The sequence below is a fragment of the Pristiophorus japonicus genome, chromosome 3 (genome assembly GCF_044704955.1).
Source record: "Pristiophorus japonicus isolate sPriJap1 chromosome 3, sPriJap1.hap1, whole genome shotgun sequence".
Taxonomy (NCBI): Eukaryota; Metazoa; Chordata; class Chondrichthyes; family Pristiophoridae; genus Pristiophorus; species Pristiophorus japonicus.
In genome coordinates, this window is record NC_091979.1 from 287,066,870 (window position 1) to 287,094,101 (window position 27,232).

At 42.2% G+C, this 27,232-nt stretch overlaps 1 protein-coding gene across 2 annotated transcripts in view; it reads left to right on the forward strand.

The window, feature by feature from the left end:
• pwwp2b (PWWP domain containing 2B) overlaps window positions 1–26,850 on the forward strand; it is a 45,365-nt gene extending 18,515 nt beyond the window's left edge. Inside the window, exon 4 of one of the 2 annotated variants that reach the window (XM_070876795.1) lies at window positions 23,401–26,850. The gene's annotated coding sequence lies outside the window, so the exon portion shown is untranslated. The remainder of the gene's footprint in view (window positions 1–23,400) is intronic. The other variant, XM_070876796.1, reaches the window with a different exon arrangement.
• Window positions 26,851–27,232: the final 382 nt, after the last annotated feature.

Sequence of the window (27,232 nt, forward strand, 5' to 3'; positions counted from 1 at the left end):
AATACAAATTGTGGAATGGTAGAAGGAAGAAGGGGCGAAACATATAATTAAAGTCTGATGGGCACAATCGCACAAGACCGATTCTTTAACTCCATCTTTCTATCGTAAGGGCTGGATTTTCGGCAGGTTTTCGCCGCGATTTTATCCTCTGTGGTAAAAACCCGGTTGCAAAGCCTGGGCAGGATCCTCTGGTACCTGTTTGCGGTAGTGCTTCCAAGTATCGCCGGGGTGAGGTGCGCTGACGTGCAGCGACTCTGATAGCGTTTGCGTCCAAGTTAAGGCACTCTCCCAACCCAGACCCGTATGCTGCGCCCAGAATAGCGGTCAGTGCAGCCCTGCTAGCAGCGGTTAAGTACAAAATCCTGCAAAAAAAGGCAAGTTAAAATGTTAAAAAAAAATTTCGCAGCGATTAGATAGTTAAGGGTCTTGTAAATGTTTTTTGGAATTTCGTTTTTTCCCCCTCCCTCTCAAGGCACCTCTCTCAGCGCTCCCAGCCTCGGACTAAAGTTGCCGAAACACTCGTTTTGCGCCATGAATGCTTTCCTTACCGACGTAAAGGCCGAATGTTTGACCTAAAAACAGTAGAGCAGCAAAAATGGTAAGTTTCACGTATTGCTACCGTTTTCGCCGAAAAACCGTGAAAGCCAAAAATCCGGCCCAGAACAAGGCAGCCCACCCGCAAAAGGCTGTGGATGCTGGGTCAATTTGAGATTTTTGTTGGGTAAGGGCATCGAGGGATATGGGACAACGGTTGATAAAATGTGTCTAGGTATATATCAGTTATGATCTAATTGAATGGTGGAGCAGACTTGAGGGGTTGAATGGACTACTCCATGTTCCTATCTTCCCATGTTCCCAATTCTTTATTAACCAGACCTTTTTTTTTTAGTATGAAAGTAGGTCTTCAGTGCAGTAGTGAGGGAGCGCTGCATTGTCAGAGGTGGTCTTTCAGCTTCGATGTTAAAATTAGGCCCAATCTGCCACTCTTGTTTGACAGAGCTTTCCATGACATTACTGTTGAGTGGTACGGGGAGTTCTTGTATCCTGGTAAACTTTCTTCCCTCATTCAACAGATCCAAAAACAGATTAACTGGCAGTGCATCTTATTTGCTGTTTTGTCGGATCACGTTGCATGCAAAATTTACTTCTACATTTGCCTAACTTCTTCATAAGTAACTAATTAGATGTGTTACAATTTAGGATGCCCTGAGGATTCTAAGAGGTGCTATATAAATCATTTTTCTCCCCCTAAATTGCTCTTAATTTGGCCACAGTACTGTCTGGATAATGGTGCTAGGTTACAACCTAGATGAGTTTTTTTTAAATTCAGTGACGATCCATTAAAATGGACCAATTTTATTGGTGCCTTGGCTATGTTGAATTAGGCAAGTTCAGTGTGGTGTTTGTGGAAAATGATGGTAATGGTAGATGGTGCTGTGTTGTCCATTGGGGTGGCTGTGCGATTTTTTTTTTTGTCGGATACCTGTTAATAACAGTATGTCCCTTTTATTCCACTTGTAAAGGACTAAATTGCTTAAATCCCTTTTCTGTCATTGAATAAACTGGATACTCTCTTCTGATGATAGAAATATCCAAGCATATGGGATCAATTATCGCTGACGCAGGCAAAAATCGTATCACTAACTGCATACATTAAGAACTACTCTGACTAGAGCACTATATATTTTAAGCATGACTTCAGATGGATTATAATGTGGGGAAATGTGAGGTTATTCACTTTGGCAAAAATAATAGAAAAGCAAATTATAATTTAAATGGAGAAAAATTGCAAAGTGCTGCATTACAGAGGGACCTGGGAATCCTTGTGCATGAAACACAAAAAGTGAGTCTGCAGGTACAGCAAGTAATCAGGAAGGCCTTTATTGCAAGGGGGTTAGAGTATATAAGCAGAGAGGTCCTGCTATAACTGTACAGGGTATTGGTGAGGTCACACCTGGAGTATTGCATACAGTTTTGGTCTCCATATTTAAGGAAGAATATAGTTGCATTGGAGGCTGTTCAGTGAAGGTTCACTAGGTTGATTCCGGAGATGAGGGGATTGACTTATGAGGGTAGATTGGGCATATACACATTGGAGTTCAGAAGAATGAGGTGATCTTATTAAAATATACAAGATAATGAGGAGGCTCAACAAGATGGATGCAGAGAGAATATTTCCACATATGGGGGAAACTAAAACTAGGGGACATAGTCTTAGAATAAGGGGTCGCCAATTTAAAACTGATGAGAAATTTCTTGGGGTTGTAAATCTGTGGCATTCTCTGCCCCAGAGAACTGTGGAGGCTGGGTCATTGAATATATTTATATTTAAGGCGGAGATAGACAGATTTTTGAGCGATAAGAGAGTTAAGGGGCGTGGGCAGGGAAGTGGAGCTGAGTCCATGATCTTATTGAATGGCGGAGCAGGCTCGAGGAGCCAAATGGCCTGCTCCGGCTTATGATCTTATCTGACCTGTATTTTACTGCTTTTGTGTAGTTTCTTTTTACTTTGATATTTGCTCTTCAGTAATTGGATAAGTTTTCTTATTGAGAATTAATAATAATTTAGAGTAGAATATCTAATGACCCTGATTTTGGGCTTGTAATGATGGTGAAACTGCCAGCATTTGCAGTCATTACTATCTGAAACTGACACCAACTTCTGGCATCCGCAGATGCACTATTAAACTTGGAAATCCAGAAGTTGCTGTCAGTGATTCCCTGCTGCTCTACAGGGTACTCTATTGAAGTCCCTGCAGACGGAAATCTTCAGAAATCACTTGAATTGCCGTGAACTTGTTTTTATGCTCTAATCTCACCATTGTTGAATGAGCTGTAAATGGGTTTTTAAACCGTGTTCTGTGTCATACTGCTAACCAACCTCTCTGGCCCTGAAAAATTAACTTATTTGTGGAAAGTCAAATTTCTCCATATTTCAGCTTCTACTTTTAATCCCATGTGTATGTTCCAATCTTTGTTTTGCTCTCTCCATCACTTTTTAATCATTTTACAATCAGTGCATTTTACTTCCTGGTTTGCTGTCTGAGAACTCTTCAATGTGATTGACTGCTTAGCCTGCTTGATGACATGGCTACTGGATGCTGGAAATCCCCTATGGGTGACGCCAGAATAAAATTAACGTCGGAAAAGGTGAAATCCAAGCCACCACCATGGGCAGCTTTCTTTTAAGGTCAGAGGTGAGCGCTGTCACTTTGCCGCTGACTGCAAAATCCAGGCCAAATATATCTAGTGATATTTATGAACATTTTAAAATTTGAGAAACAAGTTGCAATGAGAAGTAATGGTCAAATAATGCTAAACTTGGGGTTTTAGAAGCCTGAAGATGATGGATGGAAAAGAAGTCTGTGAGTAAAATAGTAATTGGCTGGATGGAGAAACAAAAGGTGGAGTCAAAATTGTTCATAGGAGTGTGGGTGGAAGGGGAGGAAGCCACAGTATTTAATCTTGTTGAAAGCAATTATGTGAGTCTATAGCCATTGTAAAAATACCACTGAAAGGGTTGTATGGCTATTTGACTCCAGGGGCTAGAAATTGGCCAGGTTTGCGCCCGTTTTACCGCCATTTTTTGCGGTAAAAGTGTGTTTTTTGGCGCCAAAAATGTTTTCCATCATTTTGCAATATTGGCCAGCGGCTTACCACTGGTTTTTTAAAAAAAAAGGCCGGCCTTTTTTTTTTTTTGGACCGTTTTTCTAATGTCACGCAGCGTCAAATGTTCCGATACTGAAAAAATTGGCCAATACAGTCATTTTTAAATCGTGGAAAAGGCCCAAAATCGCAAGCCTTACCAGATCGATTTCGTGACGAAACCGGCGTTAATGGCGCTATCTTGAAAAACGGAGCTACAGTTCAGCGAATTAAAGCATTTGATGGGAAGGCTGCGTTTTGCACTGAGCCTTTTGTGAGTTTATACTTTGTTTTTAAGGACATTTAAGGACATTAAAAAGAATGTGGCCTATGCTATCTCTGCCATTATTGCTGGTTGCTTTTTCTATGAAGCAGAGACCTGGAAGAAGGCTTATTCAACAGGGGGTAAGGCCTCCTCCCCATAAGTTTTCTGGGAACATTGCTCATAGCTGCACCTGTCTGAGGTAGTACGTTAGAAAGCTACGCTTTCGAAAAGAGGTGGTCACAGAGATATGCCAGCTCATAAAGGCACAGCCTACAAGCGTGAGGAGGACTGCACTGCCCTTCGAGGTGAAGGTGACTTGCCTTCTATGCCTCCGGTTCCTTTCAGGCATCAGCAGGGGACATATGCTCCATCTCGCAGTTCGCTGCATTCGCCAGGTGACTACTACACTGTATGCACACAGGAAGGAATTCATAAACTTACCAATGGCCAAGGAGGCACAGAATGAGAGAGCTTTAGGCTTTGCACGAATTGCTGGCTTCCTGAAGATACCGGCTGTCATTGACTCTACGCGCATCACCCTGCGAGCACCTTTTGAGGATCCAGACGTTTACCAAGACCGAAAGGGATTCCACTCGCTGAACGCACAGATTGTGACCATACTCAGCGCATCATGGCAGGAAATGCACAATTTTTTGCACATGCACAGTGCGTTTTTTTTTAAACCACTGAAAAATTGAGTTTCGGCGCACAAAAGTTTTTTAAAACAATGCACTTTTACCACTATAGCGATTGACACACACGTTTGGCCAATTTTGCACGTTTATTTTTTGACTTTCGGCACAAAAAAACGGCAATAGCGGTATTTAGCCAATTTCAAGCCCCAGGTGTCTAAACAATAAGTACAGAACCTTTTAATCTCTGCTGGACTGACTTATCTTTCTGATCATTTAAACTCTATTCTGCAGATTATTTGTCTAATGAAACATTGCATTACAGTAGAAATGAGTGTGGCTTATCTCTAGTTGTATGAAAATAATCAGAATTCAAAGAACATTACAAATGTTCACTGGGTTGTGCACTAGATTTAGGAAAAGATTTTTCTGCCTGATGAGCTTTCTACATAGCATTCATCTCTGAAATTCTCCATCACTTGCAGACTAAGTGTCTAATCAGCATCTGAGAAAAATGTGTTGGAATTCATACTATGGGTGCTTTGTGTTAATGTTAATAAAGAAGGAATGTGAGAAACTTGAATTTCCAGAGATTCACGTTTTGGGCTGGGGAATGATTACCCTTTTAACAAGGTGATTAGTCAGCCGAAAATACATCTGAGTCTGCTTCAAAATTCAAGCTGCTTTCTTTCAAATGATTCCTTGGTAAAGGCATTTTGATCAATTGCATTCTTTAGATTTCAACTTTCTCCAGACATGCTCAAACTGTAACAACAACTTGCATTTAATATAGAAAAAATACCCAAGGTGTTTCAGAGGCATAATCAAACAGAAATAGATGCCAAGCCACTGGAGGTATTGGGGGTGACCCAAAAGCTTGGTTGAAGTTGGGTTTTAAGGAGGGTCTTGAAGGCTGAGAGGCAGGTGGAGAAGCCATTGGTTTTAAGGCTGGACGGCTCAAGGGAGGGCAGATGCACAAAAGTTAGAGTCTGGAAAAGTTTTTTGGGGGGAGGGGGAGAAGGTTGGAAGGGTTGTAGAATTGAAGGAGGTTAGAGATGGGGAGAGGCAAGGCAATGAAAGGATTTAAAATAGAGGATAAGAATTTTAAATTTGAGGCATTGGTGGAACCAGGGCCCAATGTAGGTCGGCAAGGACAGGTGATGGTGTGGGATAGAATACAAACAGCAGAGTTTTGGATGAGCTGAAGTGCATGGAGGAGGGGAGGCAGGCCAGGAGAGTATTTGAATAGTGAAGTCTGGGTGACCAAGGCATGGATGTGGGTTTCAGTGACAGGTTGAAGTAGTGGTGGACATCACTGATCGAGTTCGAAGTAGGGTTTCTTTGTGATAAAGGGTATGGTGCCTGAAGCTCAGCATGTGGTTAGTTAGGATGGCCTGATTCACTGAGACTGGCTCGGGAGGGGGATGGAATTGGTGGTGAGGGTACACGCAGTGTTGGCTTCCCAGTGTTTAACTGGAGAAAATTGAAGCTAGTCCTGACATGCAGTCTGACCGAGGCAGTGCAGGGGTCGAGAATGGCGGCAGAGATTGGGAGTAGGCTATTCAGCTTCTTAAGCCTGTTCTACCATACAATTAGATAATGGCTAATCTGTATCTTAGCTCCTTCTACTAACCTTGGTTCTGTAACCCTTAATACCATTGCCTAACAAAAATCTATCATTCGGTTGTGAAATTTAATTGACCTAACCTCAACAGCTTTTTGGGTGAAAGTGAGTTCCAGATTTCCACTACCCTGTTTGTGAAGAAGTACTTTCTGACGTCATCCCTGAATGGCCGAGCTCTAATTTTAAGGTTCTACCCCCATGTTCTGAATTTTCCCACCAGAGGAAATAGTCCTCTACCCTCCCTCTATTCTCCCTCATAAACTCCCTTAATCATCTTGAACACCTCAATCAGATCACCCCCTAAACTTCTGTATTCAAGGGAAGCCTGTCCTCATAATTTAACCTCTGGCCTGGTATCATACTGGTGAATCTGCGCTGCACCCGCTTCACGGCCAATATATCCTTCCTGAGATGCGGTGTCCAGCACTGGACGCAGTACTCCAGATGGGTTCTAACCAGAGCTCTGTCATGACTAGCTTCAATTTCCTTCAGTTAAACATTGGGAAGCCAACACTGCGTGTACCCTCACCACAAATTCCATCCCCCTCCACAGCCAATCTCCAAGTGAATCAGGCCACCCTAACTAACCATATGCTGAGCTTCAGATACCATACCCTCGATAACAAACTTTCAGCTCTTTTGTATTGGAGCTCTGTTGGGATATATGCCAACATTCCATTAGCCTTTTAAATTATCCCCCCACTCCACACGTATGCCAGTTGAGCTAAGCATACATGTGGAAGCTCACCCCATACCTGTGAAGATTGTTGCCAAGGGGGAACATGATGAGGAAGCAGGCACTAAGGAAAGATCCCTGGGGAATTCTTGAGGTAATAGGACAGAAAGCGAAGCTTTTGCTGCAGGTGGGGGGGGAATAGGGTTCATGGTTAGGATAGGAGTAGCCATGGGGGAGGTTTAGCTGAGGGAAAACAGTTGAAGTGTGCTCTCAACTGGGGAAGAGAGGTTTAAGAAGATGGTTGGTAGTGGAGAAATGAAGTCAGAGGGCAACGATTACTCTCCAGGATGATCCTGGATTAATGGGTGGTTATGGCAGAGGGGAGTGAGGAAAGTGACACTTGATGTGGATCAGGTAGATCTAGTGATGGAGGGCTAAACCAGTTGTGTGTCAGATATACCCAAGTCTGTGCCCCTTGGATGCAAGGTAGTGAAATGGGGGACTTACCGGGATATTGACTAGGATATGAAGTTAAAGATGTTGATGGGGGACAAAGGTATCAAATTTGGACACGAGGGAGTGGTGCAGCAGATGCATAGCTGCAGAAGTAAGATGATGAATTGAGGGCCAAAGGCCAAGCATAAGTACATAGAATGGAACTTTGTCCTGAGCAAAGGCTCTTCGTATTTGGAATAGGATTCTAGTAATCACATGCACTTTGTGTTCACAAACTTTACTTCCTGTTGTCGGGATTTTTGGTAATGCTTTCATATCACCATTTTAGCTTTGAAATTGTACATGGGAATTTCCAGTGTAAGCAATTGTTCATGGTTTATTGATCAAAAAAGGTTTGTGAAAAGATAGCAGTCAATTTAGTTTCAACAATTAAATTTATAGGCCTAAGGCTTTCTGACTTCATCAGTGGATCTGGGCATGTCTTTTGGACGCGTTTCACCGTGAGCAAATCACAGCCATGTTTCCTGTCATTTTCTTCCAATTGAATATTTGGATGTAGGCCCTGGCATCCAATGTTCAAAGCTCAGCGGAGGGACAAAGGACATGTTATTGGTAAACAGGTCTCTGCTGTGGTGCTACAAGTGTTGCTTTGCATAGATGCCAGGAGAGGGCAAAAAATTTTAAAATGTTATTTAGCTGGCAGCTTTTAGACTGGGTCAAATTGGCAAACTCGCCTAATAGTGTACTAATTGCTTTAAGGTAGAATGTAGAGACGAGAACGAGCTGGTAATGGAGAAATTAGTGGCGTGGATTCTTGGCCATGCAAAAGGGGCTACAGACAGGTTGGGGAGGAGACTGACCAGTGGAACTGCAACAAAAGGCCATTTGAATCACATTCTCTGGCCCCCACCCACACTCTGCCCATGAACCCCCTCGACTGCATTCTAAGTGGTGCAGAATCACTGAATACCTCTCTCTACTCCTAGATCGTGAGGTATTCCACAAAGCATCGTTAGACCCCAAGACACAAATTACAGCCAGACCCTGGGCCGCCCCCAAGCTGATAACCCGGGTACTACTATTTGGCATGATACTCCTGTTCTGACTCACTGAGTAATGCCACAGGAAAGGGACTATCTATTTGTACTGCACTTTCTTTGACAGACGGGTGTCTGTCCAGCCCCCCACCCCCACCAATGCCGGTACTGCACTTTTTTGACCGATGGGTGATGAGCTCCGCTCCTCTTCCCTCCCACCCCCCACCTCCCCGGCTGAATCATTCCATCCTCGTGGTTCCTGAGTCACGACACTCTCACTATTCACTTCATACCCAATAAACCTATTAACAATCCGTACACAATGCCCCATCTATGCTGTGTGTGTGGTGGGTGGGGGGCGGGGAAGAGAGAATGCACTTGCGCTGGGCTATGGCACTTTGGCTGGGGGAGGGATGTATTTGGACTGGGGTAAGGCACTTCGGCTAGGGCAGGCATGCACTTGCTCCTGGGGTACAGGACTTTGGCTGGGACAGGCATGTACTTTGGCTGGGGTAGGCATGGACTGGGGTAAGGCACTTTGGCTGGGGGAGGGATGTACTTGGACTGGGGTAAGGTACGTCTGTGTCACTTCAGGAAATCAAAGTGGATCGAGTTACAATTTGCAAAGTCAGTGAGACCTTTGGATTGGTGGTTCCAGTGACTCATTCCTGTGAAACTTCAGGGTGTGACTTATCCTCCAAGGGAACCAAAGGGTGGATCATGTTGGCCATTTAGGCAGAACAAATAAACACATCGACAGGAAATTAGCTAGTCATTTTATTTTAAATGCAAATCTGTACTCTCAAATTTTAAACGCGCTCCGGAGGGACTAGAATACTGTAGAAGATAGTGGTGGTTTTGCAAGCAAATAATACGACCGGTGCCAAATTAGGTATATTTACTTCCTGCCGATATATGTGCACAAATCGTTGAAGGTGGCAGAGCATGTTGAGAAAATGGTTAAAAAAGCATACAGGACCCTGGGCTTCATAAATCGAGGCATAGAGTACAAAAGCAAGGAAGTTATGATGAAATAAAAACTGAAAATGCTGGAAATACTCGGCCAGTCAGGCAGCATCTGCGGAGAGAGAAACACAGTTATCGTTTCAGGTCGATGACCCTTCATCAGAACTGGAAAAAGTTAGATATGTAACAGATTTTTAAGCAAGGGGCAGAAGGAACAAAAGGGAAGGTCTGTGATAGGCTGGAAAGCAGGCAGGAGTGATTAAAAGACAAAAAGGAGATGGTAATTAGACAAATTAAGAAATAAAAGATGACTAGATGAGGTGTAAATAAGAATGCTAGAATCAACAACCGCTGCCACGTGTGAGGAAAATAATAGGAGAAGAGGTTATGTATGGTCTGATGAATCTTTTTATAAAACATTGGTTAGACCTCAACTGGAGTATTGTGTCCAATTCTGGGCACTGCACTTTAGGAAGGATGTGAAAGCCTTTGAGATGGCGCAGAAAAGATTTACAAGAATCCAGGGATGAGGGACTTCAGTTATGTGGATAGACTGGAGAAGCTAGGGTTGTTCTCCTTGGAGCAGAGAAGGTTGTGAGGAGATTTGATAGGTATTCAGCATCCTGAGGGGTCTAGACAGAGTAGATGGAGAGAAACGCTTCCCATTGGCAGAAGGGTCAAGAACCAGAAGACACAGATGATTGGCAAAAAAACCAACGGCGACATGAGGAAAAACTTTTTTACGCAGTGTGTGGTTAGAATCTGGAGTGCACTGCCTGAAAGGGTGGTGGAGGCAGATTCAATTGTGGATTTCCAGAATGGAATTGGATAAGTACCTGAAGGAAAAAACATTGTAAGACTACGGGGGAGTGGGAGTAGCTGAGGTGCTCTTGCAGAGAGCCGCCATGGGCTAATGGCCTCCTGTGCTGTAACCATTTATGATTCTATTTATGTTTCATTATCTCAAGTTTAAACATATACATTAATGAGATAATCGATGTTAACACTGAGAATGTAAGTGGAACAGTACATGTATGCCTGTAACATTTCACATTCTGCGCACAAAGATTTCAACTACTTAAAGGCTGCCTCGATTTTTTTTATTTTTTAATTCTCATCCTTATTTTCAAATCCCTCCATGGCATCATTCCTCCCTATCCTGTAATTTTTGAACTATCTGCGCTGGTCCCAGTTTGGGCCTCTTGAGCGTCCTGTATTTTAATTGCTCCACCATTCTCTGCAATACCCTCCCTAAACCTCTCCGCCTCTCTTTCCTCCTTTTAAAATGCTCCCTTAAAACCTACGTCTTTGACCAAGCTTTTGCTCATCTGCCCTAATATCTCCATGTCTGGCGTGGTGTGAAATTTTGTTTGATAACTCTCCCGTGATGCACCTTGGGATATTTTACTACGTTAAAGGTGCTATATAAATACATGGTTCTGCCACCACTGCCCACTGTTACATGACGTCCTAGCAATGTGCTGTAAAATACAGCCTAATTATATTATGTCTATCACAATCACCTAACTTTTTTGTGGAAGGAAACCAAAGCTTTTGATGTTGATCATCAGTACTATTGTTTACTACTGCAACAGATAGTAATGCAATCAGCAACTTGGAGTCCGTGGAAAGGGACGGCAACATGGAAATGTCTGGTTCAAAAACCTAGGGAATGAGTTTCCGGTCATTTAATAAGAACATAAGAAATAGGAGTAGGCCCCATGGCCCCTCGAGCCTGCTCCGCCATTCAATAAGATCATGGTTGATCATCGACCTCAACTCCACTTTCCCGCCTGATCTCCATATCGCTTCATTCTCCTAGACTCCAAAATTCTATCTCTCTCAACCTTGATATATATATTCAGAGACTCTGGATCCACAGCCCCCTGAGTGAAGAAATCCCTCCTCATCTGTCTTAAACGTCCTGCGCCTTATCCTGAGACTGTTCTAGACGCTCGAGCCAGAGGAAACAACCTCTCGGCATCTACCCTGTCAATCCCCTTCAGAATCTTGTATGTTTCAATGAGATCATCTCTCATTCTTCTAAACTCCAGCGAGAATAGGCTCATTCTACACAATCTCTCATCATAAGACATCCCTCTCATCCCAGGATTCAATCTAGTGAACCTCCATTGTACTGCCTCCAAGGAAAGTATGTCCTTGGATAAGGAGACCAAAACTGTGCACAGTAATCCAGGTGTGGTCTCATCAAGGCCCTGTACAATTGTAGCAAGACTTCCTTACTCTTGTATTCCAACCCTCTTGCAATAAAGGACAACATGCCGCTTGCTGTACCTGCATGCTAGCTTTCTGTCTTTCTTGCACAAGGGCACCCAAATCTCTCTGAACACCAGCATTTAAAAGTTTCTCAACAGTTAAAACAATATTCTGTTTTTCTATTCTTCCTACCAAAGTGAATAACCTCACATTTCCCTACATTATACTCCATCTGCACCTTACTGCCCACTCACTTAGTCTATCTATATCCCTTTGCAGACACTTTGTGTTCTCCTCATAGTTTACTGTCCCACCTCGTTGGAAGAAGGGAGGCCAGGTTATCCACCAACGATGTCTCCGCAAGATCCTGCAAATCTCCTGGGAGGACAGACACACCAACATTAGCATCCTCGATCAGGCCAACATCCCCAGCATCGAAACACTGACCACACTCGACCAACTCCGTTGGGCGGGCCATATTGTTCGCATGCCCGACACAACACTCCCAAAGCAAGCGCTCTACTTGGAACTCCTACACGACAAGCGAGCCCCAGAGGGCAGAGGAAACGGTTCAAAACCTCCTTGATAAAATGCAAATCCCCACCGACACTTGGGAGGTCCTGGCCAAAGACCGCCCTAAGTGGAGGAAGTGCATCCGAGAGGGCGCTGAGTACCTCGAGTCTCATCGCCAAGAGCCGAAATCAAGCTGAAGGAGTGTGTGACAAACCAGTCCCACCCACCCTTTCCTTCAACGATTGTCCCACCTGTGACAGAGACTGTAATCCCTGTATTGGACTGTTCAGTTACCGAAGAACTCACTTTATTTAAGAGTGGAAGCAAATCTTCCTCGATTGCGAGGGACTGCCGATGATGATGTCCCACCTAGCTTTGAATCGTCAGCAAACTTGGATTCATTACACTTGATACCTTCATCTAGGTCATTAATATAGATTTGTAAACTTACTGATAACATCAGCGTATTCTGGGCGGAATCGACCGAACCGGCGCAAAAGATTGTGGAATTTCCAGATTGCCACTGCTATCGTTTGCGCTCCATGTACTGCAGTTTTTTCCCAGAACTCAGCGACATCATGACTCCTTTGTAAGCTTTCTTGGCCCTGGAGTGGGGGAAATTTCTTTTGAATGCAGCAGCATTGCGATGTAAATTTAGATTTTTTTCACTTTTGGTATAAATACAATGAGTAATAGAAAATTAGTGATCACCTGAATGTTAACCAGCATGGACAGGCAAATTTAAGATTTTTTTATGATTAAAATCTAATTTATCTTCCATGACCTCGACCCTCCCTATCTTAAATCTTCTCCAACCCGATAAACCTCCAAGATCTCTGTGATCCTCCAATTCTGGCCTCTTGCACATCTCTGTTATCTTCACTCTATCATTGGCAGCTGTGCCTTCAGTTGCCTAGGACCCAAGCACTAGAATTCTTTCTCTAAACCTTTCCGTCTCCTACCTCTATTTTGAAGATGCTCCTTAAAATCTACTACTCTGACAAGCGATTGGTCACCTGTCCTAATCTTATGTGGCTCAATGCCAAATTTTGTTTGCTCCTGTGAAGTACTTTGGGGTGTTTTACTATGTTAAAGGTGCTATATCAATGCTTGTTGCCATGGCTGATGTGGGAGAGGGAAGAGAAGTTGCATGAGAGTGGTACGATCAGCAGTGGGTTTTATGGTTGGTAGCTGCAAGGCCTCTTTCACGGAATGGTAGAGCAAACTTTCTAGTATGTCACTCAGCTAAAATAATGCATCCAGTCAGGAATCTAGGTTAACATTGACCCCTCTGTTCTTGTGTGTAGGTGAAGGGCTTTGTTGCCATTGTTGTAGCAAGTCTTTAATGGTAAAAATGCTAACCAGAATATCAAACTCTTTGTTGTAAATAGGTTATTTTTGTGATTCTTCGAAGAATGTAATTATTAGATCAGTCCTTCCAAAAGGCTGCTTGTTTTTATGTGAACGATGATCTCATTATATTCTGCTACTGCTGCAGTGCCTTGCTTGGAGAGGTGTGGTTCAAGGTCATGTTTCGAAGCAGGAAGACCTCATTCTGAGTACTCCGTGTCCATTTGCCTATCTCCTTCAGTTTGCTGATTGGAGAATTCTGCTGAAGTTGGTTGAGGCATTTAGAGTTTGGATTTTATATTTTTATATCTTTTTTTTATGTTTACATTAGGCTTCCAAACGATTGCCAGTGCTGTTTAAAATCTCTTAAAATTTCTTTACAGGACAATTGGCTTTTTCATTTAGGTACAACAGTGTATACACAGTGAATAAAGCAATGGTGCTGTTGTGTAGAGTTTGATGAGTTATGAGCTGTTCTGTTAACACAAAGTTTTGCAGCATTAACTTTAAAAGTTGCCAAAAGTCAGTTGGGAATTGAAATTACCACGTATAATCTTTCTGGCTTAATTTGTGTGAAGGGATATACAATATCGAGTGAGAATGATTTATAAATCAGTGGTGAGTAACCTCAGTCAGCTGCCGTGCCTTGCTCCCTGTCCGAGCTGATCCGATTTGGGGGGGTGGGGGCATCAGCCCGACCCTGGAGGGAGTGGAGGAGGAGGAGGAGCCAGCCCCAGGTCCGCAGTACCCGGTAGGTCTGGGGCTCGGCGTGACCTCCCGTGGTCTGGGAAATTCTATGCTCTGGCACCAGTCGGGTCCCATGGGTGCCGGACTGGAGAGGTTCCTGAGTAAATGGAGGGGATTTTTTTTTGTAATTCTGGCTTCACTTTTTGCTATGAATATTTTGCAATGTTAACTCAACTTATCTAAAGAAACATGTTTTTCCAGTAACAACTTTTATTCCAACTACTTTACCCTCCTTTTGTAACCAATAGAAGGAACTTGAAAAGTTTAAAAGACATTCAAGGGATCCTATACTTGTAAACTTAGAAATCTCAATATATTTGGATTCATTTGTTTGCTTAATACTGTCAAGCTTGAAATTTTAGTGCTGTAACTATAATTCGACATCCTTGCCATTTAAGGTTATATATTCAGCAACAATGTCTGGATAGTATTGGATTTAGAAATGTGCTATTTACTTACTTAGCATTTATGTTTAAGACATTTTTAATTCTTATGCCAGTTAAGTTGCAAAAACAATCAGATTTTATAAAGCCATCATAAGAAGTATGAGGTGTTATTGATATTTTTCTGTGACATAAATTTGTATAGCCTGGAGAAACAGTCTCTAGTCTACTTGCAAAGTCTTTTACTATAGTTGGTGTTGCTCTTTGATGTGCCTTCATAAGGAGATCCGATGCATTCCAAGGTCATATGCATATTTCACTCAAATAACTGGTAGGCCAAGTTGCTTTTATGCCATGTATTTTACTAATTGTCTAATCTGGTCATGGATTCTACATAAATTTATCTTGCTGCATCTTTTAATTTGCGCAATTTTTTTTTGTGTGCATTGCAGCTCTATTGTAATATTTTTCATTAGAATCGGACTGCACAGACAGAGACCATTTGGCCCATAGTGTCTGTGCTGGCTTTCTGAAAGAGCTACCGATTAATCTCGCTCCCTTGCTTTTGCCCCATAGCCCTGTATTTCTGTTCCTTTTTTAAATATATATCCAATTCCCTATTGAAAGTTACTACTGAGTATTCTGCAACCATCCTTTTCAGGCAGTGCAATCCCCCTCTTTTTCCCCCCCCACCCCCCCCCCTTGCTTTTTTTGTTGCCAATTATCATCAATCGTTTTTTCCTCTGGTTACTGACCCTTCTGCCAGTGGATACAGTTTTGCACTATCAAAACCCCTCATAATTTTGAACACATCCATTAAATCTCACCTTAACCTTCTCTGCTCTAAGAAGAACAGATCCATTTTCTCGAGTCTCTCTACATAACTGAATTTCCTTACCCATGGTACCATTCTAGTAAATCTCCTCTGTACCTTCTCCAAGCCTTGACATCCTTCCTTTCCAAAGTGTGGTGCCAGAACTGGACACACTACTCTAGCTGCAGTCCAACCGATGATCGATTTATAAAGGTTTACCAAAGCTTTGAGTATTCCCATGGAGAACATCTAACATAACTGTGTCTTTGCTAATAATCTGGACTTTATGGGCCCAAGTTTCCACACGCGCCTAGAATGGCGCAGTCCCGACCTGGACGCCCGTTTTTCGCGCCACAAAGTGCGCCTAAAAAAAAAATCCTCGGTATTCTCCACCTACTTGCAGGTCCTCTGGCCCTCGGCGCAGCCAGCACGAGCTGTGGGGGGCGGAGCCAGGTCCCTGCGCTGAAAACAGTGCCAGGACCACGGCACATGCGCGCTACAGTGGGCACGCAAGTGCAGTAGCTCCAGGCGCCGAACTGTGTGGGAGGGGCCCGAAGCACGCAGCCCCTAGCCCTGGCTGAATGGCCTCACTGGGGCTGCGTGAATAAGGCTCCTCCCATGGCCAGCTCCTGCTCCCGCCCCCCCCCCGACCAGACCAGACCCGACACCTGCGCTCCCCCACCCCCCCCCCCCCCCCCCCCCCCCCCCCCTGCCTCCGGACCAGACCCGACACCCGCCCCCTGCCTCCGGACCAGACCCGACACCCCCCCCCCCCAACTGACCCGACGCAACCCCCGCTACTGTTCCCGCCCCCCCCCCCCCCCCCGACTGGACCCGACCAGCGCTCCTGTTCCCGCTCCCCGACTGGACCCGACCCGACCCGCGCTCCCGCCCCCCGACCCGACCCAACTGCCGCTCCCGGACTGGATCCGACCTGACCCCTCTCTCTCTCTCTCTCTCTCTCTCTCTCTCTCTCTCTCTCTCTCTCTCTCTCTCTCTCTCTCTCTCTCTCTCTCTCTCTCTCTCTCTCTCTTTCCTCCCCTCCCTGACCCAACCCAACGCCACCGACCTGTAAATCTGGTGCTGGGGATGGGCCCGGCCCGTTCAGCCTTCGGTCCCGAAAGGCCTGCCTGAAGCACTTTTACACAAGTAGGAAGATGGTTTATTTAATCTTTTCTTTGCTTATAAATGTTTATTCAGGTTGGATTTATTTGTATAAGTATAAATAAGGATTTATTATAGAATTTAATGACTTCCCTTCCCCCCCCCCCACCTCGTTCTGGACGCCTAATTTGTAACCTGTGCCTGATTTTTTAATGTGTAGAACAGGTTTTTTCAGTTCTACAAAAATCTTCACTTGCTCCATTCTTCTTTAGTTTGGAGTACGTTTTCACTGTGGAAACTTTCAAATCAGGTGTCAGTGGCCGGACACGCCCCCTTTTTGAAGAAAAAATTCTGTTCCAAAGTAGAACTGTTCTACCTGACTAGAACTGCAGAAAAAAAAATGTGGAGAATTGCGATTTCTAAGATAGTCCGTTCTCCACCAGTTGCTCCTAAAAAATCAGGCGCAAATCATGTGGAAACTTGGGCCCTATATGCTGCTGCTAGATTATGGTACCTAGTTTCAGTATAATACGTCACATTAGTCATTAAGAGCTGGCTAGTAAGCAAGTGAAACCCTTGCTATAAACAGATGTGTGCTTAGGGCAAGTTTTGCACAAGCCATTAAAGGGCTGCTTTTCTCATTTGTCATTGCTAGTTGAACTAGGGTTTAGTAAAGATTTGATTTCCTGAAGAATGTGATGGTCTATGGAGCACTGTGGTATGTTGAAGCAATGCTCAAGGGAAATATCCAAATCCAATTTAAGCCTTACTGCAGTGATTTCAGTCATAAATTTTTATCTATTTGGTTTTAATATGTGGAGAGACTAGAGAAGCTGGGATTGATTTCCTTGAAATTGGGAAGGTTAAGGGGAAATTTAAGAGGTGCTCAAAATTATGAAGGGTTTTGATGGGAGTCAGTAACCAAAGGGCACAGATTGGCAAGAGTCAGAAGAAACCCTTCACTGTACTGGTTTTGACCAGCTCTTTGAGCTCCTGCTAGGGTTTTTTTTTCTTTTTTTAACACAACAAATTATGATGACCTGGAATGCACTGCTTGAAAGATGCTGGAAGCAGATTCAATAGTAACTTTCAAAAGAGAATTGGATAAGTACTTGAAGGGGAGAAAATTGCAGGGCTATGTGGGAAAAGCAGGGCAGTGGGACTAATTGGATAGCTTTTTTAAAGCGAGGCACGATGGCCACCTTCTGTGCTAGGATTTTGATTCCTGACTCTCCATTCCTTCTCTGGTCCGAAGTTTCGCCAAAATTATTTTTCACTTTGGCGCAGTGCAGAAACACCTGGTTTTGAGGGTGGAGCTAATATTTTGCACGTTTTTAAAAAAAAAAATTGAGGCCCATTCTGCGCATGCTCAAGCATTTAGATTTCCAGGGTAACGCGAGGCACAATGGGAGGGAAGGAGCTTGTCACTCTCTGGTTCCCGGGTGTGGGAGGAAGGAAATGTGGACTGAGGGCTGTTTTTATATAATTCTGTAGAGGGAACTTTACTCTGTAGCTAACCCATGCTGTACCTGCCCTGGGAGTGTTTTGATGCTGAAACATGAACACTCTGTCCGAGTCGCTGCACTCTGCCGACGGCTCGCAAATGGCCCGCTGTGGCCGCCCCTATCCCTGGCCAAATTGCTCCACCGCGGCCGTCCCTATCCCTGGCCAAATGGCCCATTGAGTGTTTTATCACAGTAAATGTTAAGTCCTAAAAATAAAAACTTTTTTGTAATGAAGTAATTCAAAGTTAATATTGCATCACTACATTCAATTGGAGCATAATAAATATAGATTAACATAAATCAATCCTAAGCCCCTGTTAATGTCGCTTTCGATAGGACTCCGACTTGGTATGGTAAGGTTTTTAAAAGTAGTCGTTGGCGCTGTCCTTTTTATTTAAAAAAAAAAAAAAAAAAAAATCCTTATTGACATTATGGGTGGGTTTGACCCTAAGTAACGTCAGAAAAACGGTACTTAACAGATAACAGCCGTTTTTTTTCAGGACGGCGTTCTACCATTGGTGAAACTTGCAAAATTAAGTTGACTCCAAATTAATGGAGCTAAATGATGCTGAACTATCTAAATCAGTTTATCCCATCACAGATCTTCAGACTTTTCAACTGTTTCATCTCTCTCTTGTGTCTCACTTTTTTCTCTTTTCCGCTTCCTTAACTACATTCACACTAAACAACCAACCAACCAACCAACTTCCCTTCTGCCTTCCCGCCCATGCCAGCTGACTTTATAAGTGGTTTTCCCTATTTTGTTGTAGGGACTGTCCCTAACATCATTAGCCCCTTATCAAACAACCCACCCTCAACCCCCTCTACTTGCAAACTATTTCCCATTCTTGCGTTATTGAACTTGTTGTCTCCTCCCATATCTCCCACAATTTTGTTTGAATTTCTTCAGTCATCAGCTTTACATCCCTCCCATAGCATTTGAAATGGCCCCAATCAAAGTCACAAACAACATTCTGTTGTGACCATGGGATATTCTCTCTCCTTCCAGCTCATCTGCTGCTGAAACACTCATCCATGCCTTTGTTACCTCTAGACTATTCCAATGCTCTCCTGGACAGCTTCCACCCTCCATAAACTTGAACTCCCAAACTCACTGCCTGTATCCTTACTCGCACCAAGTCTCTCTCATCCATCACCCCTGTGCTCACTGACTTACATTGGCTCCTGGTTTGGCAACGCCTCGATTTTTAAATATTCTCATCTTTGTTTTCAAATCCCTCCGTGACCTCGCCCTGCATCAACCCATCGTTGATCCTTCCTCTTCCTGATCTACATGCAGCGCCTTGGCATCATCACCCACAGACATGGGGTCAGCTTCCAAACGTATGCTCACTGCATCCAGCTCTACCACAACACTCAATCTCTCCACTGACTCTACTGTCACACTTTTCCAACATCTAGTCTTGGATGATTTGTAGTTTCCTCGATCTACACATTGGTAAGACCGAAGCATCATCATTGGCCCCACCGCAAATTCAGACTCCGCTCTCGCCCTTGGCCACTGTGTCTCTAAACCAGGTTATCACAACGTCTCTGTTTGACCTTGAGCTGAGCTTCAGACCCGATTTTCTCCACCACAAAGACAGCTTACCTCTACTGTGTCAGCTGTGGCTCACCTGAGTCCGAAGATTGTGGGTTCAAGTCCCACTCCAGGGACTTGAGCACAAAAATTCTGGGCTGACACTCCAGTGCAGTGCTGAGGGAGTGCCGCACTGTCAGAGGTACTGTCTTTCAGATGAGATGTTAAACCAAGTGGACATAAGATCCCATGGCACTATTTCGAAGAAGAGCAGGGGAGTTATCCCTGGTTTCCTGGCCAATAATTATCCCTCAATTAACATAACAAATAGATTATCTGGTCATTAACACAATGATGTTTGTGGGAGCTTGCTTGTCTGCAAATTGGCTGCCACGTTTCATCCATTACAACAGTAACTGCATTCAAAGTACTTCATTGGCTGTAAAGAGCTTTGAGGCATCCGGTGTTCACGAAAGATGCTATATAAATTCAAGTCTTTCTTTTTACTACTAAAACACTTATCCATGCTCCTGCCACCTTTTATTCTCCACCATTGCAGTGCTTTCCTGGCTGGCTTCCCATCCTTCACACTCCATAAACTTCAACTGCAAATCCTTTGTCTATATTCTCCCCCATACAAAGTCGTCTTGTCTGTCATCCTGTCCTTGCTGCCGTACATTGGCTCCTGGCCCCTAATACCTCAAATTTAAAACTCTCACCTCCTCCAGCACTACAATCCTTTTCCCACCCCTTACATTTGTCCTAGCATTGGCAGCCATGTCTTCAGCCGCCTAAGCCCAGGCTACATTGGATTTCTCTCCCTAAACCTTTTTTTCACCCCCTATACTCCTCCCTAAAGCCTCCTTTGGTTTGTGCATCTATGAAGCCCTTTGGGATGTTTTTCTACGTTAAAGGCACTTGATTTTGAATATTTGTTGCTTCTGCTACTGGGATTTTTCTTTATTTTAAAGGGAAAGATCACAACGTTTTAAATCTGAATTTAGTAAGTTTCTTCAAGTTAATGGTTTACAATTTAACCTGACTATTTCCTTTTTGTTTTACATTGTTGTGCAATGTAATTTCCTGGTCAAAGTGAAGATAGTCCCAGTCTATTAGTGGGAAATTGATTGGAGCATTTGTACTATGTCATTTATAACTGATATACCAGTCTGAGTTTCTACTGTTGTATGTTTTCATGTCATTTTTGTAGTTCAATCCAAAAATTGTTTTTAAAGTAATTCTGTTGAAGGGTTGTTAACCCAGGCCTTAAAGTGGATTCTGTGAATTGTGAAAATTATTAATAATTTTTTTTTAATCCCCATGTTTGTTCTCTTCTGTCAATCCTACCACTTGTTGATTAGATTGAGATCATTTTGAATACTGGAGGCTAATGATTTTGTAGTGGAAATCGATTCTTTACTTGCATTAGGCCAGCACTACATTAAGTTCTTGTGTATCTTATAATTGGGAGAATGCCTTGCTTTCATAAGAGATGAACCAACTTCACAGTGCAATGTATTTGACCTTGCATGTTTTTAAAATCGTGTCCGTTGACTTAAGACTGTTAACTAAAACATTGCTATAGCCTGCGGATAAAAGCATAAATAGGAGCAGGAGTAGGCCATTCAGCCCTTCGAGACTGCTCCGCTGTTCAATAAGATCATAGCTGATCTTCTACATCAACTTCAACTTCCCACACTATCCCCATCCCCCTTGGTTCTCCTAGTATCCCCCTTGGTTCTCCTAGTATCCAAAAATCTCGATCTCTGACTTGAATATGCTCAACGACTGAGTAGCCACAGCCCTCTGTGGTAGAAAATTCAAAAGATTCACAACTCTTTGAATGAAAAAAATTCTCCTCATCTCAGTCCTAAATGGCTGACCCCTTTTTCTGAGGCTGTGACCTCCTAGTTCTGGACTCACCAGCCAGGGGAAACCTCCTCCCAGCATCTGCCCCTTAAGAGTGTAATAAATCTATTCCAGGTTTCCACTTCATTCTGTTAGCTAAATTTTATTGGCCCTTGGATTTCCAGATAGTGATTTGAAATAAAGCTTTGCATTACAAAGCAAAGAAATGGATAGGTAGTCATCATTTGCCTTCTCTTAACTGGTAGAATTGCCCTATTTCAATTTCTAACCACATAAATGTGTGTGAATGTAAGAGACCTGTGTAGAGGGGCCACATGAACTGAAATTGACCACAGTGCTTTCAGTTAGATCTAAATGTTCACGCAACACTGGCTTTAAAATTTGAGATGTGCTGATGAGGCTCCACTTTTTATAGGATTCATTTTTTGAATTGGAAGGAATTTAAATTTTTTAATTGTGCAAATTACTGACTTTTGTGCGTATATAAGCTTGCTTTTTATTGAAAGCCGCCTTATTTCATTTTCATGTCATTTTCGCTCCTAACTCTGACTGTTTACAGAGGGCTATAAGTAAATTATTCATTCGACGGTGATTCAGACAGACACTTACTGTCTAGCCAGGTTGAATGGTTTGGTTTCCAAAGGGATTTATGTGCATAGTTGCCATAGAAAGTTGATGTGGTTAAACTGAAGTATTTTGCTTCACTGAAGATGTCTGTCACAGAAAGTATGATTTTGCACATATACCTTCCTGCAAGCCACAATGCAATGAGTTTTGAACATTTACTAATGAAATGTTTATGGTCTTCACTTTATTGTAAACTTGCTTTTAAATATGCAAACGAGCACAGCAGGGTCAATGTTTATTTTTAAAAATCTATTTCAAAATGTAGACGAATGCTCTGGTTTCGCATCGTACAGAATCTAGGTGACTAGAATGCCACACTACACCAGACGTTGTTTGGACAATGCCTTGTACAGCAACTATATAACTTTAGGTTTGCACTATAAATATGTAATTTGCCACGTTTTTTTCGATAGCTGAGGACTGTGGTGATGGTTGAAATGATGTATCTGCTGTAACCCAAGACCTCTGTGACCAGCATGCTATGCTATCCCATTGTTTTATTCAACACTTCCTCGTTCAGTTCCTTTTTACATTTATCCATATTGAAGTGTATCTGTCACAGATTGGCCCAGTTGCCTAAAATATCTAAATCCTTTTGAATCATTTTACATCATTCCTACAACTAAAGCTAATCTTGCTAATCTATTGTTTCCAAATTGTTTCTCTAACCTTTGTTAATGGTCCTGCATTAGCCACTTTCTAATCCTCTAGAATCGCTCCCCATTTACTGAACCTGCACCCATAAGAGGAGATGGGACCTAATACAAGTGGGAATTGTCAGAAGCAGGCACTTGAGCCTCTTTTTCAAAAAACGTTAAACTGAAGTATTGTTTACCCGCTTCGACGGATGTAAAAAAAAATCCCATGGCTCTTTTTGAAGAGGAGGGTAGTTCTCTTGTCCTGGCCAGCATTTTTTTTCAAAGCAATCTTGAAACCGACTCTTAATAAATCCTTTAAATACTGTCTGAACAAGATCATCAATAATACATATTTGCTAAAGTTTAATTGATTTAGGACATTACATAGTCAGAGCATTATATTGGCAACAGATGCTGTATATGCATCAAAGACTCTAGTAGTTGGTTGTCTTTGTCATCAATTTTCTTTAGCAGCCCACAGAAGTGTTGGAAGTTGTTTTGAGCTGTTGGTGGTGGGTTTTTTTTAAATCAGCAAACTCGCTATTAGAAATTCCCTTGTATTTAAATCCACAAAATTGCAGTTGGTGAATGAAACAACTAGGATTTGTACAACAACTTTACGTTCCAAAAGACTTCACATACAATGGATTACTGTCAAGTTGCTGTTATAGAAGCATTTTATAATGTCAAAATCCAGTAGCTGAAATGTGTTTCTTCAATGCAGCTACTTGTTATTATAACCTACATTAATCGGCCTGTGATGCAGTAATTTTCCTTTCTTCTTTTTTTAAGATAGCCGAAATCAGGGGGAAAAATGAGTGGATATCGTTCCTATGTTTTAAATGGCTGTGAACTTCAGCCAATACTCCATTGGAGAATTTTGTATGGCTTTCGGATCCTGGTGAATTCTGCCAACAGTTATCTTGAAGGAGCTGAAGGACTGGGCTTGAGCTATGGCATGCAAGAGTAAAGGACCGAGCAGCAAAGAAGTCTGACTTTTTTTTTGGACTATTAATGGTTGTGATGTAGCCCATATTCTCATGGGTGGACGGTGAATAATATAATTTGGAATGTAGCTATTTAAGTCACCACTTTCATTGTCTAAGACATGTCTCAATCAAAATAAATTTACTGTATTTAAAAAAAAAAAAAAAAATTTCCAGAGTGAGTAATGGATAAAGACTAGAGCCTTTTTTATTTTGATTCAAGAAATGATTTTTTTAAATTATGTAGTGCAGTAGTTTTAATACAGTGAGTATAAAATGTCTTTTAAATACTGCAGTTGCTCATTTGTCTTGATAATTGCAAGGCATATTGGGCATTGTTTGCAACTTCATTAGCATTTAGCAGCATATGATTATCACAGTGTACTAGATGCAAGGCTTGCAAAAGGCTTATGTTACCTCTTCCTCCAGTAGCACTGACTGGATATGTTCCTAATGCACCAGTAGTTCTGAAGTAATAATGCATTTAAAGTAGTTCCACAGTCTAATAAATCTGAAGATTAAATTTACAGTGGAGAAAAGTTACTTCCTGAAAGATCCAAGTAGCTAAGAGGAGCCCATATCGATCAGCATTGAATGTTGGCCCTTTCATTTGACACAGCATTATTATGGATGGCATTAACCTGTATTTCCAATTACATCATCTTTCAGTGTAGCCATTAAAGTTAGTGTTAATGGTGGCTCGCTGTAATATACGTTGTGCACAATTCTGCTGAAGTAACTGAGCAAATCATGATATCAAGTTAATTTTTGAAGTTCTCAGATGTGCTATTAGCACTAGACATGTAACCAGACTCTATTGGAATATTTAAAATATAGTCTAGGCCACTGTAAATCAGTTGACCTCCTCTGGGTTATTTGTTCCACCATTAAATTTTCACTCCTAGTACTATTGTGTGCATGAAGTTTACCAAAAACTGAAGTGCTTCCATAGAAATGAACCAAAATTATTTAATAAAAAGGAGAGTGAAATTTAAAGAGAATCTTTCCATATTACGATTGGTTGCATCATAATATTTGACTTGTTGAAAGGGTTAACAGCTTTGTGGAGTGCATTGTTTTTGTCTTTTGAATGGTATGTGTCTCTAGTATGTTATAAATCTTGTATAAAGAAGCTGACTAACTGTAATTGAGTCCAAGTCCTTTTACAGGAACAGTGGTTTATCTCATCCCATCATCACTGTTGAAAGCAATACCTGCATGCTTACCAGTGTGTCTTTTACCCTGTTTTATGCTTTAAAGTTGCCTTTTAGAGCACTTCCACAATGTGCTATTTGGTAAATGCACCTCTGCAATATTGAGCCATACACATCAGGAAGGCGCTAGGTTCTGTACAGATTTTAGTCAGGGGTAGTGTTTGTAACTGTACAGGTAGACATGGTGGCTATGGCTAGGAGGGGTGACAATTTGTTCCTGTTCCTAACTGCAGTGCGTTTGATCCTGTTGCAAAATACTTGTGTGCAGATATCAAACAAGGACCGAAATGGGCTCAGCATAAATGCTCCCTCCAGTTGAATAGCACATGTTGATGGACACTTGAGGTCCTGGAGGTTGCTGGTGCCCTGCAGAACTGTACCAAAGCATGAGTTGGTGCCTTCGGAAGGGAAAGGGAGAATCGGAAAAATGGGATGAAAAATATTTGGAATGTACATGCGTGTGTGAAGCTAGTGGATCGGCAACAATTTTCTGCCATGATTTCACTGGAGCTGAGTATTGCATGAAGGGACATTCTAGACAAAATATCTGCTTCTAGGCTTTCTCTAATCCATTACGAGCGTTACAAAAAACATGTGCAGGTGACCTATTAGCATAACAGGATAATTAAAATGGTTTTGTCAATCTATTTATATATCTCGGCAGCCAGAAAACTCCAGCTGTTTCCACTGTTCCCCAGTACCCCACCCATTTTTGTTACAAAATCCCATTTGAGTGTGAAGTATGTAAGGAAACCTAAATGATCAGTGTCCTACAGATGTATTTAAATTGCTGATCTTCAATGTACATGACTTGTTTTATAGATTTTGTTAACCTGTTCCTGCAAAAATCATCTTTTTGCCTTTTTCATCTTTTGCCGTACCTTCTGAGAAGGAATGTTAAAGATCTCTTCCAAAACATGATTGACTTGTTTCTTTATCCTATTTATAGTACCAGCTTTAAAACTTAGCTCTGCACATTCATACTTTTGATTAAAACCACCCTTTTTAATGTACAAAGTGGTTTTAGCAGCAAAAAAACATGGGTGTTGCTGGTTTGAGTGGATAACTCTCTTCAGATCTCCTCTTGTGCTAGTATTGCAGCTGTGGGAGCTTTTATTAAATTAAAGCCTGCATGTAAAAGGTTATTCCAACAACAATTTGCCCAATTGTTTACAAAACTCTGTACAGATGATAAATGCAGAAGGCGCCTTCCTACCTAATACAGGGACAATTTCAGCCGCTCTGCCTGCTGCCAGCTAAACGTCTTTTCAGTGACTCCTCTGTTTATAGTGCTGTGGAGACAAAAGACTGGACTCTTGTGTGCATCTGTGAAAGACCCACCCTGCTATGTTGAAAGCAACAAATTATAGATTTTAGTACCAATCTGCTGCCATTTGAAATGGTTAATTTCTTTTTCTTTATAAAAGGTGGAACATTTGTGAGGCAAATTGAATCCTGAGGTAACGCTCTGTTTCCTGCTTATTGTCAGTTTTAAATACTGCACCTTTTTAAAGACAAAGAGTTCCACTGTACTAAAATATGCAGTGACATTAAGATGGTCAAAGGTTTTTTTTGTGTGGCTCTCAACAGTTATAGACAAAGTCTCAACATCCCCCACTTACGTTAGCATGAGCAAACTAAATGGATTTAGGTAAGATGCAGGTATTAAACGACTCCCTGGAATCATTAACAAGCTGTGACACGTAGGGGACAGCATGGAACCTCAACTTCAATGACCCTGCACTGAGAATGTCAGTCTTAAATTGGATTTGATTTCCTGGGTAGTAAACTGCAGTGAATGGTAATAGTTCATATACTGTACAGGAGAAATTTTATTTTAAGTGATTGTATCAGTTAATTTTAAAATGTGCTCTGCTGTACTTGTAAATGCTAGTGAATTGTATTCAGTCTCTGTATAACTTGCTTTACAACAGATTGACATTGTGTATTTACTAGTGCACTTCCACTGTACAAACTGCTGATATATCGGAAGTAGCATCAGCAAGGTAAAAGGCTAATCAGCAATAAAGTCTATTGAAACACTTTGCATTTCATTCATTTTTGTGACACTGCATCTGAATTGTAATAACTGCAACAAAGCCTATGTTTGAAATGGAATTTCTATTGTGTAAAATCTTTGCATCATCCACCATTCAATGATTTAACGAGGGGAGGGAGGAGGAGGAAACACAAGATACCTAATAAAATAGGGGCTGACTATTTGTACTGTACTTTTTCAGTCGAGTCCATGCCTCCCACCTGAAACGGAAGTGCGACCCCGAACCGCAAGTAGGACCCTGCAGTCAGTCCAACCACATTCCATGAGCCTCCGAGTGAGGGAGGGGGAAGAGAAATCCTGGGTAGGGAGAGAGAGAGAGAGAGAGAGAGAGAGACAGGTGGGCAGAGAGAGATGGAGCTGAGCTG